The 19,685-nt window shown below is 39.3% G+C and overlaps 1 protein-coding gene across 1 annotated transcript in view; it reads left to right on the forward strand.

Annotated features, from left to right (window-relative positions):
* Positions 1–19,685, forward strand: part of ZFPM2 (zinc finger protein, FOG family member 2) — an 815,442-nt gene that overhangs the window by 488,169 nt on the left and 307,588 nt on the right. The gene's annotated exons all lie outside the window — the stretch shown is intronic.

The following is a 19,685-nucleotide window of genomic DNA, read 5'->3' on the forward strand; positions in this document are numbered from 1 at the left end:
GCATATGTTTCATATATCACCTAATATGTTACACCAGACATTTCTTAATGCAAATTAATTGGTGAGCAAGCGACACATATCACAACAGAAGTTCCAAGGCTGTCACTGCTTTTCTCTCCTTTTTAATTCCACTTATTATCCAACGCACCTGCTTGTAAAATCAACTCACGTTCAGAAATATTTAGTTTTATGAGACAAACTCCGTAAAATCACCAAGATGCTTCTAAGTCATAATTTGTTGGTCCGTGTACTGCACCAAAATAAGTCTTTCTGAAATCTCATAAAACTGTTATTTTCCTAGTTCTTCATGATTGCAGCCGAGGCTGTAAGCAGTAACCTTCCTCCATATGGTAGCTTATTGCAGCCAGGAATTACACAGCGATGGGAGATTGTAAAGGGACTATATATTTGGTACCCAAGTACCGAGAACTTACATCAGAATGAATCTTGTCATGGGGTTTTATGGCAAAGGTCTTCTGTGTACAATATTTCAAAATGAGTGTTGAACAAAATGATAGGAAGGCATACAGGAGGACTGTAAAACAAATGTGCTGTTTTACTGACTGTAGGCAGAGGATAGGTTTTAGTAAATCAAACAAATTAAATCTGGAGTTTGTTGTACCTATTGCTGTTCTCTTCTAATACAAAACATACAGGCGACCAAATCCAATTTTAGCAAATAAACCAAGACGTGCTTATCCAAATTGGCCTGGCTTTAAATGGCGATAAGAGGCCATGATGTAAGTGAACCAAAAACAATACGGAAGCACTTATGATTTCTTTTTCTTTTTCTTTTTTGGAAAATGACCTGTGCAGTTCTGATTTCTAAAGAGCTATGTATTAAATACTGTAAAAAAAATATTTACAGTGTCAGTGTTCAACAAATGGAATAGACGTAACATGATGTGCATTAAGGCATCCCATACAATGGGATGCTTAGGTGACTGATAAGAACTACTGAACGGGTTAATCCGATTTCCATTTCAGATAGTAACCAGGGAAACCACCAGAAGAGCCCAGGCTGTCGCTTTCCATTGGTAGGCAACCTCTAGATGGACCGTGTATCCACTTATTATATATCTGCCCTGATGCTCTGATAAGGTTCTCTGATGAAAAGCAGAGAAGGGCACACTGTGCTCTGCAAATGCAGGTGATGAGCAAAGGGGCAGATTTAGGGTTCTCCTTTTTCAATCCTAAAACTGGAAAATACACAGACACGTTTGTGGCAAGCGTAAGCCACTAACATGGGGAGCATAGGCCTGTTAACGTGTTGTCGCTGCGTGTCTAGTGTTCGGCTGTCAAAGTGTTTCGTGGAAAGTACGCTGATTAACCGTAAGTGCAACAGCTTTAATTGTGACTAACGAATAACTGTTTAATATGACATGAAGAAATTGATGGGAACCGGCTAGTGTTCAGAATCAGGGGAACTTCTAGTCCTTATATAATTAATCAAAGTTTAAAAATATATGTTATTCATTCTTTTTCTTGCAATCCATTGGGATTTGGTGGATATTTTCGAAGAAAGATATATGCATCACAAAGTGATCCACATCCTCAGAAAAGTCTGCAGACTACACCATACGTTATATATCCAGAAACGCGAAGGACGCAGTATCACCCCACACAGTGCGGAAACCATACCTGAAGGAGCATCACGCTAGTCAGTGTCCTACTGATGCCAGTTATTGTTCTTAGTCAGACTCATTTTACTAGAGATGAATCCAAAAGAATGCTGTTCTAATAAAGCATGGTGTGCCTCAGATTATTCTGCACTTTGGCAAGACAAGAATACATAATAGGAAATTGAGACGTATTCCAATATTCTTACCAGGTGTTCTAAGTTAAATCAGGGGTACCTCCACATGTATTCAAGTTACGATTCTTCACTCTTTTGTTTGCTCTGCATAATCCTCAATGTATTGTTCTCTAACACAGTTTCTGAAAGAAAGATAGTGCCACTCTTAAGCAATGTCTTGACAGATCATGAAGTATATTCAAAGAAGCACAGGAAGGAAGTCACTGACAGGAACCAGGTGAAAAGAAGATGGACCCTATTCAGATCTATTTGACTTTGCCAATTTCTTCTTTGCAATTTTTACCCTTTTTAATTTTAGAAAGTGGGGAGAGATCCCCCACAATCCCACATCCACAGTCACTCCCCCTTTATATACCTTACCTTTGCTTAACAACTGTGGCAATAAAAGAGGTACACACTTGAGTGAAAATACCTTTCATTCGAAAGTTGCCATTCGAAACTAACAGCTCTCCACACTGACTCTCTTACCTTCTCCCACTCTCCTTGAACTGTTGGGGTGAATTGGAAGTGGGGTTCACCTCTTTGGACAGGACACTATTCAATTCCTCCCTCTTACTTCTCTGTTGTGGCTCTCTATCAATCTCCTAGTTCTCTCTACTCCTTCCCTGAATCAATTCCCTTGGATCACCTCCCACCAAACTACTCATTGTCATGCTGGGGTACTTAAACCATACCAGGCTTTCTGCAACCACTTGCCTTGACGTTAACTCCCTCTTTACCAACCACTCCCTCTACTGCCACCAAAAACAGCCTACTTGCTCTGGTGGGAGCAATGTTGATCATCGCTTTCTCTCTATTTTGCTCTCCTCCTCTGACATCTCAGTGACCGCTCTCCTTCTGACCACTCCATTGTTTACATTAACATGCCAATCCCTCCACCCTTTACTTCTCTTCTCCTCTCTTCAATGACCAAGGGAACAGTAAGTCAGGACTTTCTTGCCTTTTACCTTGATGATGTGAAGACAGTTGTCTTTCTTCTATTTTCATGACTTTTCCATTGACCATGACTTTGCTATCTATTAATATGCAGTTATGATTCTCTTAGAACAACATTATCCTTACCGTCCCTGTCCTCCATCTTGGATCACCTTTGTGATCCAGCAACAAAAAAAGACATGAGTCCTAAACTATGACAATTGTGCAAATCACAGACCCACACCCTTCTACAAACCTATACAAAATTCCCATGCTGCCTCACCTCTTTACTGGACTCTGACAAATCCTCTTACTTCATGAACCTAATCTCCTCCCTTTGCATTCACCACTCCAAACTTGCATCTACCATCCAACCTTTACTCACACAATCCAAACCAATATTCATTGCCTCCTCCCTCTTTGCTATTTACTTTTCTCACTATGCTTCCTCTAAAATCTCTAAAATGTGTGACACTTTTACAACCCTTCTCTCTCCCACTCCCCAACCTTTCCTCTGTACACCATTTCTCCCTGACCCCTTCTACTCTCAACTGATTCTCCCATATCTCTTCTACTGAATAAGCACCCATGCCTTGCAGCTACAATCTATCATGCATTCCTACTGTCCCCACTCATCCTAAAATTTTACCAAGATGAAGCCTGAATCACCTATCCTTATCTCTCTGTGCTCTTTAAACTCTCTCTCCGCTGAAGTCTGACTTGCCTCGTTTAAATCTACAATGGTCCTACCCCTTTTGAAGGAACCATCTTCTGAACATCCCAGCACATTATCACACACTGACCATATGTCCACATTATTAAAATGTCCATGATTGGGTAGTCTTCAACTGGATCAGGGATTGTGGAGATCCACTTCAATCTGGCCTCTGTAATTAGGACTCTACTAAGACTTTGCTCTTTAAACTATTCCTCCGCTGGAGTCTGACCTGCCTCCTTCAAATCTACAACTGTCCTCAACCCTTTGAATGTTCACTATTTTGACCCAAACATCCCAGTACATTATCACCCAGTTACCCTCTTTCTACATTATTCAAATATCCTTGATCGGGTGGTCTACTACTCAGCCTCACACTACTACTAAACCAGCAATGATCCCAATCATAAAGGTGACAGAGGCACATCCTGGCAGGATACCTCCTTCACGTCTTGGGTAAGGTGGGCTGAGGGCAGGCTATATTCTACAGGGGGGGTGTGAGCTAGTAAAGAAATATCGAAGCAACTATAGTACTGGGGTACCAGAATAAAGGACATGTATAAGAAAAGACTATTCAATCAACATGAGCATACAAATACCAAATGAAAACTCTAATAACCCACTGTTGTGATGGAAGACAGACAATAGTATCTCAATGTTCAATTTCAAATGATGTATTTTTATAAGTTAAATGGTGGGATCTATAATGTTTTTATGGCCCTTCGAGGCTAGCCAATGGGACAAAACCATGATCAGCACATTTATTATCTACTTGGGTGGCTCAACAGCATCTTTCCAGAGGTTCAAGACTGTGTCAAGATGGGTCCATTTGGGTTTTCCTAATGAGTCAAGTCAACTTAAAGACACTTTGTGTTGCCAATCCCAGAGTGGTTGAGTTGGAGTCAAGACAGATCAAGTGAATGTTCCCTGCTAGTCGAGTCAACATTGTGATAGTTTGAGTTTGTTGCTGCTGGTGGGTGTTGTCAGCATCGAGGTGGCTCAAATGGTGTGAAATGTTGAAGGTTGCTGAAATGCTAAAGGTGGCTCCGGGGTTCCTGCAGCAGTTAAAAAATGACTCAAAAGTGGTTGAGCCAGTTTCCAACCTGTTTAAAGCAGATAATCATGCTCAGGGAAGATCTTTGGTCCCTTGTCTAGGGGACCCTCTCCAGGGTCTCCAAGGATAAGGTTTGTTCTTCCTCCGCCCTTCCCAGCAAAGGAGGTTGCCAGAGGGCACTTGCAAGTGCTGCCACCTCCAGTGAGCAGAATGTTGGTTACCAGTGTTAAGGCAGTGGGCAGGTTACTACAAATGGTAATGTGGGATTAGTGAGGGTGGGGTGTATCTCCCTACTGAGAGTATTTATCTTAACCTTTATAGCAGAGGACGTTTGGAAGAATGCACCCCAATAACATATCCAACGATGATTTAAGTTAAGAAGGGGGTCCTAACCCCTTATTTACTCAATATGTCATTGTGGATTAATCAATTAAAAGCCTTCTGTAAGGCTCCAATCCTGTCTATTGTAACAAGAGTCTTTATCCGGCGATGTCAGTGCTGAATGTGGAGGAAGTGGCGAGGAGTTGCAGGAAATCTCCTTCTTTCTTGTCTACCTTGTATCAAAGAGACACCAGTAGTTACCGCCATGGTGTGACCTATCTGTTGACCTATGAGGTCTTGCTTTTAAAGAACTGAATCCCAGAAAAACCTCTTTGGGTGTATCCTGTCCTCCTGGGAAGCCTTTCCAGGAAGGAAACAAGGGGCTTTTCAAGGCCTCAAATAAAATGGTTTGTTTTGAGTGAAAGTCAGCCCCAGACAAAGACTTGAAAACTCTGACAGTTCAATACATCACTAGAAACCCAGTTGACAATACAATTACATCCATGTGGTTTGGGATAGTATCATCGTGTATTCCCATAGATCACCATATCAAACCAGTATTGTTCATATTAATGTATTAATTAAAGTGTCACCACAATTATATATAGTTTGGATCCGGGTTGCCCAAAATTAAGGGCAGCTCCTTCCTTTTGGAACGTTTGGTTCCAGCAGACTATTGATACTTTTCAGCATGGGGCATTATAAAAGTGAGGTCTGATTATGAGAGCTCACTCTCTGAGATAGAATTACCAGTATCATTTTTTATTTAAAAATCACGCTAATTCGCCCTAACAAATGGCATTCTGTAACATTAGCAACGACAGACAAGGCAACAGTGAGGACGTGGGCATAGATGCATATGAATAACTGATAAGGCAACAGTGGGATAGTGGGCTTAGATGACTTTGCAAAACATTGAAAGAGTAATACGGGCGTCGTGGGAACAGATGACCTAGGAAAGACTAACAAGGCAACACTGTGGTAGTGGGCATAGATGGCATAGGAAAGACAGACAACACTGGTGTAATGGGAATAGATTACTGAGGAAAGATTGACAAGGCAACGTATGGGTAGTGGGCATAGGTAATGTGTTGGAGACACCTGCATGCAGTGACAAGTACAATGGGGAGCTGGAAGGCAATTCTAGAACAATGCAGGTTTAAGTTATCACAATAGAGACCGTGTAGGTTTTGCAAATATGAACTATTTTATTCAATAAACAGACGATCTTTTGATAGGAAGTATATTATGCACAATTAGAAACGTTATTATTTATTAACAACCACATTTAGAAACACAATATGCACTGATCAATACCTCTTCTGATTTATTTCTATGATGTGTGAAAAACACCTGAAGTCACGGGAGGGCTGGTTTGCTTATCGGCGTGTCACACTGACTCTCTATTACAGAGTGAGCTAATAATGTCACCATTCATCTGCCTATACACGATTTTCAACATTCTCATCAATCTTTAAAGATGTATCCTGCACCTACAGTGCAGAGAAAAGGGTGTTAGTAAGATACAGCCCCCGACCCCCGAATACCTGGTATGAATACCAATAAATTACACATCAACCACTCATCCAAAGTGACATCCAGAAAGTGATGGTTTAAATATTTCTCTGTTCTCTGATAAAGTTGTGCTGATTATGGTCAGAAAGCCAGATGTACTCGTCAACTCATCAGGGTCCCCATTGAGGCATACGCACAGGTGTTGACTAAGCTCCATGGGAAGCAACAGTGTTATTCTGCCCGGTCCATGGGATGAGACTGGCGAGGCAGGGAAGATGGTGTGGTAGTGAAGCCACATCACTTGGGGTTAGAAGTAATGAATGATTAGCTGATGGAGTGCTTCCATCTATCCACACTGGAGTAACCACTTCTCTGCATCCAAACTGGTTACAATGTCAACCAATGAGTATTTGTGATCTGCTTGTCACCGGGCTTTGCATGTCGGGCACCTATAGTTAGAGAACACAGGAGTGGTGTTGATACAGTACTAAACACCCATGACATTGGCTCCTCAGAAGTGGATATGACGAAAAACACACGTAAATAACAACCTATACATCATCTGTTTCATGCCAAAGGTTTTGGTCATATAGGTAGTGTAATGGCCAGAATAAAATCTCACATTCTCTTTTAAATGACTTTGGCATGCTATGTCATTAAGAGATGGTCCAAAGTCATTGGCATAACAGCAACATGTTTGTTCTTACCTCAAGGATTGGGGGAGAGGCATTTGTGGAGCCAGTCAGGAAATGTTTCCTTACTGTCGCATTGCAATGTTTTAATGGCATTAAGGGCAAAGTCAACTTGAAGTGTTCTTCTGTGGTTGGGGGTGGACTATGTTAAGCTAGCAAGGAGATGTTTTCTTACTGTGGCATAGATTTTTGTACTGGCATTAAGGCCCAGGGCAGAGTCAACATGATGATTCTTCCTACATGGTGGGGGGTGATGTGGAGTATATGTGCAGGCAGCAAGTGGCGTTTCCTTACTGTGCATTGCATTTTTTATTGGCGTTGAGACCCCCTTGTTTTTACGCTTTGTGAAAGATTTAAGCTTTGATTAAAAACCATGTATATATCTTATTGCAGCGCAGGGCATGCCTCTGCAGCAGCATGATCATCATGGGCATTGCACATGCGTGATGGTCCACGCCGGCCCACAGTGTAATGTGGCCTGTGTTCTGTTGAGGGCCTTTGGGGGGCTCAGCATTTGTTGCAAGGGCGGGGGGGGCAATCTTTGTGTTACACTACTGGTTAAAGTGTGCATTTCTCCCATTTGTGCATCCAAAATGTTGGTAACATTTACAGAACAAAGAATAGGTCTGTGTGATTAGCATTCCAAGATCAAGTAACACAAACATTCAATTTTACATCGTTTATTTTGTAGATGTCAGGGCTCTATTGGGTGTAATATGTCAAACTCTCATTGATCATTATTCACAATGAAAGTGACGTGACCATCAGTTCCTACTCCAATTATTCCAATTGTTGTCCTTCTCACGCCTCTTCCCTTACCTTCCCACATGTATTTTAAATTCTTCTTCAGGTCAACATTAAATCCTACATACTGTTTGAAGACAATAAATATAGAGAACATAATTTCTAATAATTGTCTTTTGCTATTACACTATAAACTAATAACAATATTGATGACTTGATATGTCTTCACGGTTTTAAAAACACTACTTATGGATAATGTAAATGTATACTACTCAACGACTAATTTACATGCCTATGATCGCAGGCGAGAAAGACTGGTTTTACAACCATGCATTTATTTGTTATATATAAGAACAGTCACAAGATTGATTATACTTTTCTTTTAGTGATTCAAAATGATAATTGGTTGAAGATGTGTAATTATTTTTTACATTAATACTGATCTTGATGAGTGCTCATGAAGTTCCTTTAAATCGTGCTTCAATAATTGTCCGTCCTGTAGGTCTTTCAAAATGTTTTATGCAGAGGTGCATTTTGGAACATATGCATTTAGTGTTTCACATTCTTTAAATTATTTCCGGGTGCGATGGTGACTTGTTAAACAGCCAGAATCATGGGGAATTCATTATTTCTGCCGTGTTAACCACACCTCATGGACTGAACTACTGCAAGTACATGACGTGAAAACACCATACATTCCCAAGAAATTATTCTTACTTGATTCAGTGTCAAGCCTAGATTTCGACTTGTTTTGCTATATTCTAAATATCAACTCACAAAATCCAACAGTGAAATGATGCAACAATACAATCAATTAAGAAAATGCTAAACAATTTCATGTGTTCGCTATTGACAACTCCAACAGGTATTCCATGAATATTCACTGGTGCAAATTGAGTAATAGTTCATCTACTTCATAAATTACAAGACTTTGCATTTATAAATGCACTGTTTCATTCTGATGGAGATCCCACTCTGCCCCCCTTGTAAGACAAGATTGTAGGACAGGTATTTTTGTAGTGGTTATTCATCAGCGCGTGAGTAGACTATTGAGTAAAATGTATCACAATTATCCTTTTTTAACCAGAGTTTTAGTGAGGAAATGATGCAGGTCTACCAGAGTAACATCACTGATTACACTAGAAAGCCAAAACAAAATTGATCACAGTGGCATCAAAATGACTTGCAAATGTGCAGTCTTCCGTGTTAGTTTACCCATTGTATAGCACATGTTTAGTTTTAAGGACACATTATACAACTCAGAGTAAACAATAATTCCCTGCATTATTGAACACAACAAACAAACAAAGGGGTTTTGTAGAATGTTCTCCTACCTGTAGGTCTCTTAGCGCTGAAGGCTGAAGGACAGAATGCCAGGGTAGTCCAGTAAGAGAGGACATTTCAGGTTTCCAGGGTCTTCAAAGAATGAGATGGTTATCAGTACCTTTAACAGCAAAGAGAAAGAATTGCAAATGTGAGGGACTTCCGGAGAGAATGTGATTGCGCTCATCCTCTTCCTGGCAAAAGAGGAACCTGTAGCATGAGAGCAGTACCTGAGCATAGGGAAAGTGAAGCAGTGTAGAGCTTTAGTTTCCCAATGAAAAATGCAGGCACCTGTCAAAAGAAGGCCCTATGAATGACACGTGTAAAAATGGGGAAATATGATGCCTTCTCTTGGCGCAGTCAAAAATATGCAATCTGGCGGACGCATTCTGAACTACTTAGAGGTGCCTAATGAAATAGTCTGGTAGGCCTAAATAGAGTCCAGTACCATACTGATCAAGACTAGAGGCAACGGTCATGGTCAACACTCTTGCTTGTCATTGTTCCCACAACAGAGGAGGCAGTTAGGCCTGGAGGAATCTGTCAACCTATTCTCAGTTTGAATAAGAAATCATAATCTTTTAAGCCAACCATTTTGAAAAGATCCAGCCTGTGCTTGACCAGTGATCATGCACTCATCAAAACACAGGAAAGAAAGCTCAAATTCACGCCTGGTCAAGGTTTAGCACATAAAGGAGTTAGGGGCAATGCAACATTATTCCCTTCTGTCTTCATGGCCCGTAGAGTGAGTTTATACAGAACTGAGGCAAGGAAAGGCCAAGTTGTTTTAAAAGGCAGAGATAGCAGTATCACATGAATTGGCTATTTTGCATATACTGGCAGTATTCAAAAGAGGTTTCTGCCACACCGCCTTGGCACAGAGGAGCACAGATGGGCTTGCCTATGGCATGCCTTCAGCAATCCACCTGTGCACCTGATGCCTGTGTCAGCAGGTGGTATCATTTGTTTTGAAACATTTGTTTGGCTTATTTATGTGTGAGTTTTTAGTGCCATGTAGTCACTAGCATTCTGTATTATCATTACCTCTTTCTTCTACTTGCTTTAGTTACTCAGCTGTTGTTTCAAAAGGACTTAGTGGTGTTCCTCAAAATGAAACTCTAAATGGGGAAAGAATATTTGTAAGGTAGATGAGAAGGTATCCATATTTATTATAAAGTAGGCCTTAAATGTTTTATACCTCATGGCGTAGAATGGTTCCAAATATCTTGAACTGGATTCAGAATAGGTCATGTCAGTACAGATTCTCCCTCTTGCTATGAGCCTGCTGTTGCTCGTTACTAATACACTGCAAAGAGAAAGATAGCAAAACCCACAAAAGAAGGCACGCCGATATTTTGGCATCATTGTTTCACATTTTGAAAATCAGTTAGATCGGGGGTGTATAATGTGCTCTATTTCCATGTAGCTTTGTCTAAACTGAACAAGGTATCGTTGTAGTGGAGTGTGATCAATGTTTGCTAATAGCAGAGTGTTTTCAATGTATTGGCGTGTATGGCAAAACAGCCATGCCCATGCATCAATCATAATGAGACAGTGGCATACCTCTGCCCCATATTCTGCTATTGCTCCCACTCATCTCCCTGATGCTAAGGTCCATCCCGTGTAGAGGTGCTAGCAATCCACCGTTGCGCTCCAGTGCGTCACAGCTGTGCACTGCAGTGCCACAGCTAATGAGGGAGTTGATCATTTTCATTACACAGACTACACGTGGCATCACACAAAACAAACACTTCCTGCATAACACATCTGAAGTAATATAAATCATGTTATCCTCAAACTCCTGCCCACCCCTGCAGATGCCCCTTTACTAGCAGGTGAGACATGTCACGTGCTCCTTTGAACACAGGACAAACAAAATCAATGGTGTTCTCCACAAGGAGTAAGAAGAGACAGCTTAACATAGCAACGGATTCCTTGGAACTTAAACAACTGAATATGTTCAACTACCTAGCTTTAAGGTTCTGAGGTCCTGGCAGCTGGGGCGGGCCAGCGAGAGAAAGGGAGTAAAGCTTTCATCTCCCTATCAAGCTATTCAGGGACAATAGCTAGATATAGCATTAGTCGGGGAAACTGAGGCCTTAGCCCGGGATTAATAGCATGCCAAATGCAAGCAAGGCAAGCAGCACTCTGTGGGGCAGGAGGCTGGGTTTCATTAACTATAGAAAGCTGTGCACCATTGAAAATGGCTTTCTCAATAAAACTCCTTGCTCTGCCAAATAGTGCCTCAACTGTACTATTCCGTGAGGAATTGGGACTTGCATATCTGAATCAAGCGGCTGCAGCTAGACCACTGTTGTACTGGCTCAAATGACGGCTGGAAGCAGAGTTGAGGAACTAGAGGGCGGCCTTGTCTGACGTACATAACCAGGAGGGACGTGGGCCATTACCATGGGCCAAACACATCAGAGACTTTGAGAGAAATATAGGGGATTTGGCCACATCCGACGAGGATAACCCCACGTATAAAGTAGGGTTCAAAGTCCTGTCACTACTTGGATAAGCTAAGCCCCAGAATAAAGCACTCTCTGTATACAAAACTGAGGTTCAGGTTACTGCCACTGACCCAAACCACGCACAACTGGGGTAGTACAGATACACATGACTGTGTTCACTGCACCCTTGGAGTGGCATCTGTAGCTTTATGCTGGCATGCCCTTTATTCTGGGATCATAGAATTCTGTATCTAAGATGGCCCTTGCCAGTAGCAGGGAAAAGATCAGTGAGGTAGACTTACAATTCCTGAAAAGCACAACAGATGACCCTACTATCTGTGCAGGGGCTACCCGTGGGTGTAGAACATGGAATAGGAGAACCCTAGCTATTAGCGTGGCATCATAAATGGTATCATACATTTGTCACCTGTATGAAGTTATTGTTGCATATGTGTAATGTTCGAAGATAATGCCATGAATTGATTTCTTATTTCTATCATTCTTTTTTTTTTTTTACACTTATTATGCTATTTTAACATCTTAATGTTGAATCAGGCCATCAGAGCTGTACACAAAACCATTGCTAAATTGTATGTAATGTTTGATCAAACCACTAAGTCACCAGAAAGGAAAGGAACTGCCATGCATATATTTCTGATTCATTTTGTTTATGACTGTTTTAATGGTTGACCTATGTTGTGCTTTTAGGGGTTCTACCCGAAATGAAGCTTGTTGATTGATTGATCAAATACGTGTTTTTGTTGTGTTTCTGTTTCTTATACTTCTGCCAACAATAAAAGGCACCATCAAAAGTCACAGCTGTTTTGACCTGTTTCGGGCGCACACTAATTTTTCAGGGACAGCTAATTGAGTTTATCGCAGACGAGTTAGATCAGTTTTTAGTTTTGAAATGTTCAGGGTAAAAATTTCAATGAGCAAAAAAGCAATTTCAATGAGTTTTTTCAATTGATTTTTTGGGGTAAAAAATCCATAAAAGAACCTACTGTCTGTTAAACGGCATAGAACTGTATCTTAATATAACAGCATAATCACACTCATTTCCCAAGTTCACCAGTAGTCTCCCAAGAGATAGGTATTTGTTAAATATTAATGTGATCACCAGTACCCATAAATATAGGACAATTATAAGATTTCAACTGGAATTCTATCTAACTCATCAGCTTTTGCCAAATGATGTAATTTCAGAGCATTTTTCCTATGTTTCCAATGAAATGCAAGTAAGCCGGGGCTTCATTACGTCAACCAATCTTTTTGTGATGACCAACAACAGAGTTACCCTCTGAAAGTGTCTACTTCTTTCCATAATTATTAAAAACATAGACCACCCGTTGAGAGACAATCACATGCACTTCAATGGAGCTCTTGTTCTGTTTTCCAAGAATATTCCACACTACAATCTTCAAAACGTTTGAGGAATCCTTATTATTTGCTGCTTCCAGGAATTTCGAACAAAGTCCCTCTATGTTTCCCTTTATAAACTAGAGTAGCATTAATTACATTAAGCACCTCTCTTTTGTTCTTCCTGCAATTACGATCATGCCACATTTTCTTGGGTATATCACTCTTATGTTATTCATCTAGCACTTCCCTAATCACGTGACTCACTCCCTCAAAATGTTCCACCCTCTCTTCTTTCCATGTATGCCGCCCTCCAAGGAACACTAAATATATTTCTTTTCCATCACATTCCAGTTTCTCATATAGTTTAGAATGGCAGGATCGTTTAATTCTCTTCAAAATGAGTCAGTAGACTCCACCCTAAAGGTTTCACATTATGGAAGAGTCAGTAGACTCCACCCTAAAAGTTTAACATTTCGGAAGAGTCAGCAGACTCCACCCTAAAGCTTTCACATTATGGAAGAGTCAGTAGACTCCACCCTAAAAGTTTAACATTATGGAAGAGTCAGCAGACTCCACCCTAAAAGTTTCACGTTATGGAAGAGTCAGTAGTCTCCACCCTAAAAGTTTCACATTATGGAAGAGTCAGCAGACTCCACCCTAAAAGTTTCACGTTATGGAAGAGTCAGTAGACTCCACCCTAAAAGTTTAACGTTATGGAAGAGTCAGCAGACTCCACCCTAAAGGTTTCACATTATGGAAGAGTCAGTAGACTCCACCCTAAAAGTTTAACATTATGGAAGAGTCAGCAGACTCCACCCTAAAAGTTTCACGTTATGGAAGAGTCAGTAGTCTCCACCCTAAAAGTTTCACATTATGGAAGAGTCAGCAGACTCCACCCTAAAAGTTTCACGTTATGGAAGAGTCAGTAGACTCCACCCTAAAAGTTTAACGTTATGGAAGAGTCAGCAGACTCCACCCTAAAAGTTTCACGTTATGGAAGAGTCAGTAGACTCCACCCTAAAGGTTTAACATTATGGAAGATTATTTAAGAGTCAGTAGACTCCACCCTAAATGTTTAAGATTATGGAAGAGTCGGTAGACTCCACCCTATTTATGATCTCATGAGTGTTAAAAACATATTTAAACTCAAAAGATCATGTTCACTTTCAGAGCAAAAATAATCAATAATACTGCTGTCTTCTGCATATAAAGTGTGTGCTTGACAAGAATCTCTGAATGCATCCTACCATTCATAGCTCTATAGCCAAATTCAATTTTAACAGGCCCCAAACAGCGATCCCATCCTACAAAACTTTTCAGAACTAATCAGTGAGTGGCAAATGTTTCAATCACTTGGCCTCTGTCACACCCTACCTCAAATTCATCTTCGGCTCTCGGACTGTAATTCACGGCAGTTAACTGAATACATTCAGCATGATTGTCAATCACCACCAAAATGAACACTAATTCAAAATAACTATCTTACATTTTTAGTCTCATCAGTAAAATGCCAGGTATTAATTTAACATTTGCTCTATTCTGAAGTACATTCACCTGTATGTGTTCGGATATATGGATGGAATTTAGTTTTATTGATACCAAAATCCAACTCCCCTAAACAGGAGTCTTCTTCTACTGTTTTTTATTGTAGGAACGCAATTGGTGCAAGCCCTTGTAGATCAGTTTGATTGGGCATCCATGTTTCTTGCACAAATAAAACACCATTGCCGCTAAGATACTTAAACATGTCACTGTCCTCCACTTTCGGCTCCAACCCAGCAATGTTGAATGTTATTATATAAATTTGCTGCTACTCTGATATAATATCACTATTTGTATTATGAGTAACTCTCACTGTAACCTTATTTATTACGTTATTCTCCCTTTTAAATAATTATTCATCACGCCTTTGGGACTTTTCAGAGATTAGGTGTCATATATCATTGTCTATTGTTTACCAACAGTATACTGAGATTTTTCAGGGATTAATCAATCTACCTCCTCAGCACCTGATAATACACAATAACTATTGTGCATGTCAATGAATATAGGGTTTACTCTTGTGCCCATCAACAGTTCCCTATTATATTCTCTTTAATGCTGAGCATACAGTCTCCTCCTTTCTCTGCCCACTGTATCCACTGTACATTATTTTTCAATAAACAAAGTACACCTAGTAGAAAAATCAATGTACTTCTTTTTCTGCCCTAACAAAAACGTTAGCTGATTCTACAAAGTTGGGCAATAACTGGTTGCTCCTTTCCATCTTATCTACACAGTAAAACGTATTTTCTCAATATTTTGCACAGATGCAAAGCTTACATTATTTGGCCCCAGAAAGGTGACAGTGACAAGAAGGAGGCTGCATGTTCGTTCAAAAGCAGTAACAAAAAGGATTGGCAAGCAAGCTCATTACCTTTGTTCAATGGATGAAAAATAAGGATTGCAGACGTAGCCACACTCTAAACCGGCTTTTATAATGGCATCAAAATCATAATAATAATAATAATAATAATAATAATAATAATAATAATAATAATAATAATAATAATAATAATAATGATAATGATAATGCTATTATTATTATTATTATTATTATTATTATTATTATTATTATTATTATTATTATTATTACCTGATGTTTGTTCCTATAGTCTGATTCTAGACACATTACTCCTGTTTCTAACTGCTGCGATAGTTAATATGATATTGTTCAGTTAAACAGTAATCATTTAATTTACCTTAAAAATATGTTTTATTATTATGTATTTGTATTTATTATTATTATCATCATGAATGTTTGTATTATTATCCTTCTTCTTCTTCTTCTTCTTCTTCTTTTTCTTCTTCTTCTTCTTCTTCTTCTTCTTCTTCTTCTTCTTCTTCTTCTTCTTCTTCTTCTTCTTCTTTCTCTTCTTCTTCTTCTTCTTCTTCTTCTTCTTCTTCTTCTTCTTCATTTTCTTCTTTTTCTTCTTCTTCTTCTTCTTCTTCTTCTTCTTCTTTCTCTTCTTCTTGTTCTTGTTCTTGTTCTTCTTCTTCTTCTTTTTCTTCTTCTTCTTCTTCTTCTTCTTCTTCTTCTTCTTCTTCTTCTTCTTCTTCTTCTTTCTCTTCTTCTTCTTCTTCTTCTTCTTCTTCTTCTTCTTCTTCTCCTTCTTCTTCTTCTTCTTCTTCTTCTTCTTTTTCTTCTTCTTCTTCTTCTTCTTCTTCTTCTTCTTCTTCTTCTTCTTCTTCTTCTTTCTCTTCTTCTTCTTCTTCTTCTTCTTCTTCTTCTTCTTTCTCTTCTTCTTCTTCTTCTTCTTCTTCTTCTTCTTCTTCTTCTTCTTCTTCTTCTTCTTCTTCTTCTTCTTTTCCAGTAGATTAAATGCTCACGCCTATCACATCTATTTAATAAATATGTATAAAGGTATGTCAATGTAAATAAAGACATCGATGTAAATGTTATTCTTGAAAATCTCATTCATGTTTTTAAGCATCTATTTTTTGAAGCATGTTTAGGAGTAGAGGATTAAGAATAGGTACAGAAAAAGAAAACGTACATGATAAGAGCGGCAAATATGTTGTCTTGAACTCAGACAGGGAAATAGAAATCAGACACGTTTGTGTCACAAATCCAACAAAATCAGTGCCAAGAGGACACTCTCCACCTTAATTATTCTAATAAACGCTGTTCATTGACAGTTTTACAATGTAAATTGAGGCTTCAAAATCAGGCAATGTGTAACTAGTTGGACCTACAGGTCTAGATTCTACTAGCTTATACATAGTGTATACAATACCCGCCTCGACTCTACTGGAGGATGCCCATCATGCAAGGTGTCAGGGCATCAATATGGTCTTGGCTGGGTGATTTGTTGGGAACACATTATTTGCATTTCAGTGCTTGTTTAAATGCTTTGGAAAGCCATATGTGGAAATAATGGGTGCCCCCCCTCTCACCCCCCAACAATGTCTTCCCAGTCAGATAAACATTTTTCCAATGCAGTGTTCTGGTTATCTGGTGAAGATCTTCATTTTATCGAAGGCTTGCTTGTTGCATTCATGAAGTCTCTTATACAACCGATGAGCTTTTTGCCTTCTGACCTGCAGAGATTAAGAATGGAATGGCTTGCACAAGACTCAGGTAGGTAGATAGTCGGCTAGTTCTACTAATGAGCATTATCCAAGCCACATTTTGTGACTCTTTAAAATAAAAATTACTTTCTTTCTTTCAATTAAGAAGTAAATTGAATGTGTGTCAACGTTGAACAGGTTGTCTAGACATTATTTTTCAGTAATTATGGGAGTTGATGGGTTGCTCCATGTATGTACGCAAAAAAAGGTGTTATTAGTTTTCATTTCTTTACAATGTATACTGAAAACCAACCTTGTCAGAATTATAGTGTTTACTGTAGACAGATTAGAGAGAAATAGATGAGATAATGTACCCCCACCCATATGTTATAATGATATTGCAGCCATCAATGAGTTAATTTATACAGTCACGGAACTCTGAGGTGACTTGCAATATCCATGTACACAAAGTGATGGATATTTCTTTCTTTATAATAGATGGGCATACATTGTCAACCTCTTTAATACCTGTCCTCTTGCTTAATGTAAGAGATTGTGCAGTTGTTGGTACATATAATCAATGTTTATTCTGTTTGTATTAAACAAAATAAATTGTAATATGTGCCCTCTAATCTGCTGCAGTTAAGCAGTTTAACAATATGCATCAAAAAAATATTGTCTTTTGTGCTCTAAAACAGGTCCTAGCATTCAGACTAGCTTGGTGTTAAACTCCAGCAGTGCACAATAAACATACTACCATAAAGAATTGTGTATCAGTTATCGGCTGTAAAAGTGTCACAGAGAGCTATGTTGCAAGAAACACATTTGAAAAGTGTGCTGACTCAAGCAGCAGGCACTGTGATGTCACAACTGAAGCATAATAACTGATTACAGAGCAGTAGTGATGTACGGTTCTCATTAAAGAACAGTAGTGATGTCACAACTAAACTGTAATCAGAGCATTATTTACAGGCATTTATTTACAAGTACTGCAGTCTGCCTTATAGTACAGGTAACAGTGTGTATGGAGAATGTTTTGAATTCACTGTATAACATGAGAACCCATCACAGTGCGTATGTACTGATGCTAACGATGTCTGTTATACAGTTTAAATGCTTGATAATATGCGAAGGCGAGGACATACAAATCACTCTCTGGAAGTAGGGACTTCCAGCTTATTCAACAAAATCAGTGGTTTTGTTTTTGGCCTCCTGGCAAACTACTTCATCAGCTTCGAAACTGTGTTAAACCTTCTCACACTGCACAAAACACAGTGGCTGGAAAGGAAGTCTGCCATCTTTGGTAGCATGATCATTTTATTGCATTGACTGGGGGCCCACAAATGTAGGTTGAGTTTAAGTCACTTATTGAAGTAATTTTCCATGTTGCTTATTCGTTTTCTGAGTTTTTAATTCTGAAATTCTACTGCATTCCAACTGATTCCGATTCCTGTATAGGAAGAGTATCTGACAATGGAAGCACAGAACGCAATTCACAGTACTGCGCTACTGTTAAAAGAGGCCAGCCCAAATCCTTGCTACCCATACCCTGTGAAGCACTCCACTGCTCTCAAGCAGGGGCCACACTTTATACAATAACATAAAATAGGCAATTTCGCTATGTTTCTATGTGAGAGGCAAATGGCTATATTCCGATTTGTTCACATGTAAAAAAAAAAAAGATCCGCATCATGCTTGATGTTGTCCATTGCATTCTGTATCCAGCAAAGATGTATTTAGACTGAGCAGATGTGGAATGGAGTCTAGAAAAGTTGTCATTTTTAATGGAGAGTAGGGTTCTGGAGGATTTGCAACAGTGGCTATTATGTCAATCATAAATGTTAGATTATAGTCTTTAAGGCTGGTGTCTTGGAAGAAAAGCAGTCATAATCACTCTAACTTTAGACTACAAGTAGAATGAGAGGACATGTTCATACACACATGACCTGATAATCATCATTGATAGAATCTTGAAAAGATAGCAGGGCTCCATGTGTTTTTACTGCTGAATGTTTTATGCAGGTTTTTTATTTTGCGTTGATTTATGAAAGCTTTTTTTTACCGGAGTTCACACTTTTTTAAAACGAATCTTCTGCTGCAAAATTAGGAAGGTCACCCACAAACCTATCCTCGCACCTCTATGAACTCATTGTAGGATTTCTGAAACCCGCTACATATTTTTGATTTCTTCTTTGAATTTTAGCAAGTTTCATTGCAATGAATATTCTGCAGTAAAAAAATGTATGGATGTTCTGCAAGCAAATCACTGGATACCAATAGCAGTTGTTGATATTGTCTAAATGTTAACAAGAGATGGCCGTCTTCATTTTTAGTAGGGTCTATCACTTGTCTGATCATTTTAGGGTCTCTTGTGTACTTAATTAAACCGTACTTGTTCTTGTGTACAATCCCATAATAACGTCACTTCACCTATTGACCAGCTTTGTCTCAGGATGTTCACACCCACATTTAGGAGAGAAAGAGTTTGAGAGAGCTGCTTGTTAGTTTGGGGGAATAAGAATGTCTTGTTACAGTGTCATGGACCGTGCAAACCGTTTGGCAACTACAGGCAGGGACGTCAATTCTTCAATATGCCCGGGGTAGCAGATGTGACATCACACTTCTGTTGACACGTACTGTCTTTTAGTTTTGCCTCTGCTAGAGATGCAAGGGACACATCAAGCGCATTCTTCATTGGTACTGGGGCTGCACGTGCATTGCCACT

Source organism: Ambystoma mexicanum, chromosome 5q (assembly GCF_040938575.1).
Source record: "Ambystoma mexicanum isolate Mex_15411 chromosome 5q, UKY_AmexF1_1, whole genome shotgun sequence".
NCBI lineage: Eukaryota > Metazoa > Chordata > Amphibia > Caudata > Ambystomatidae > Ambystoma > Ambystoma mexicanum.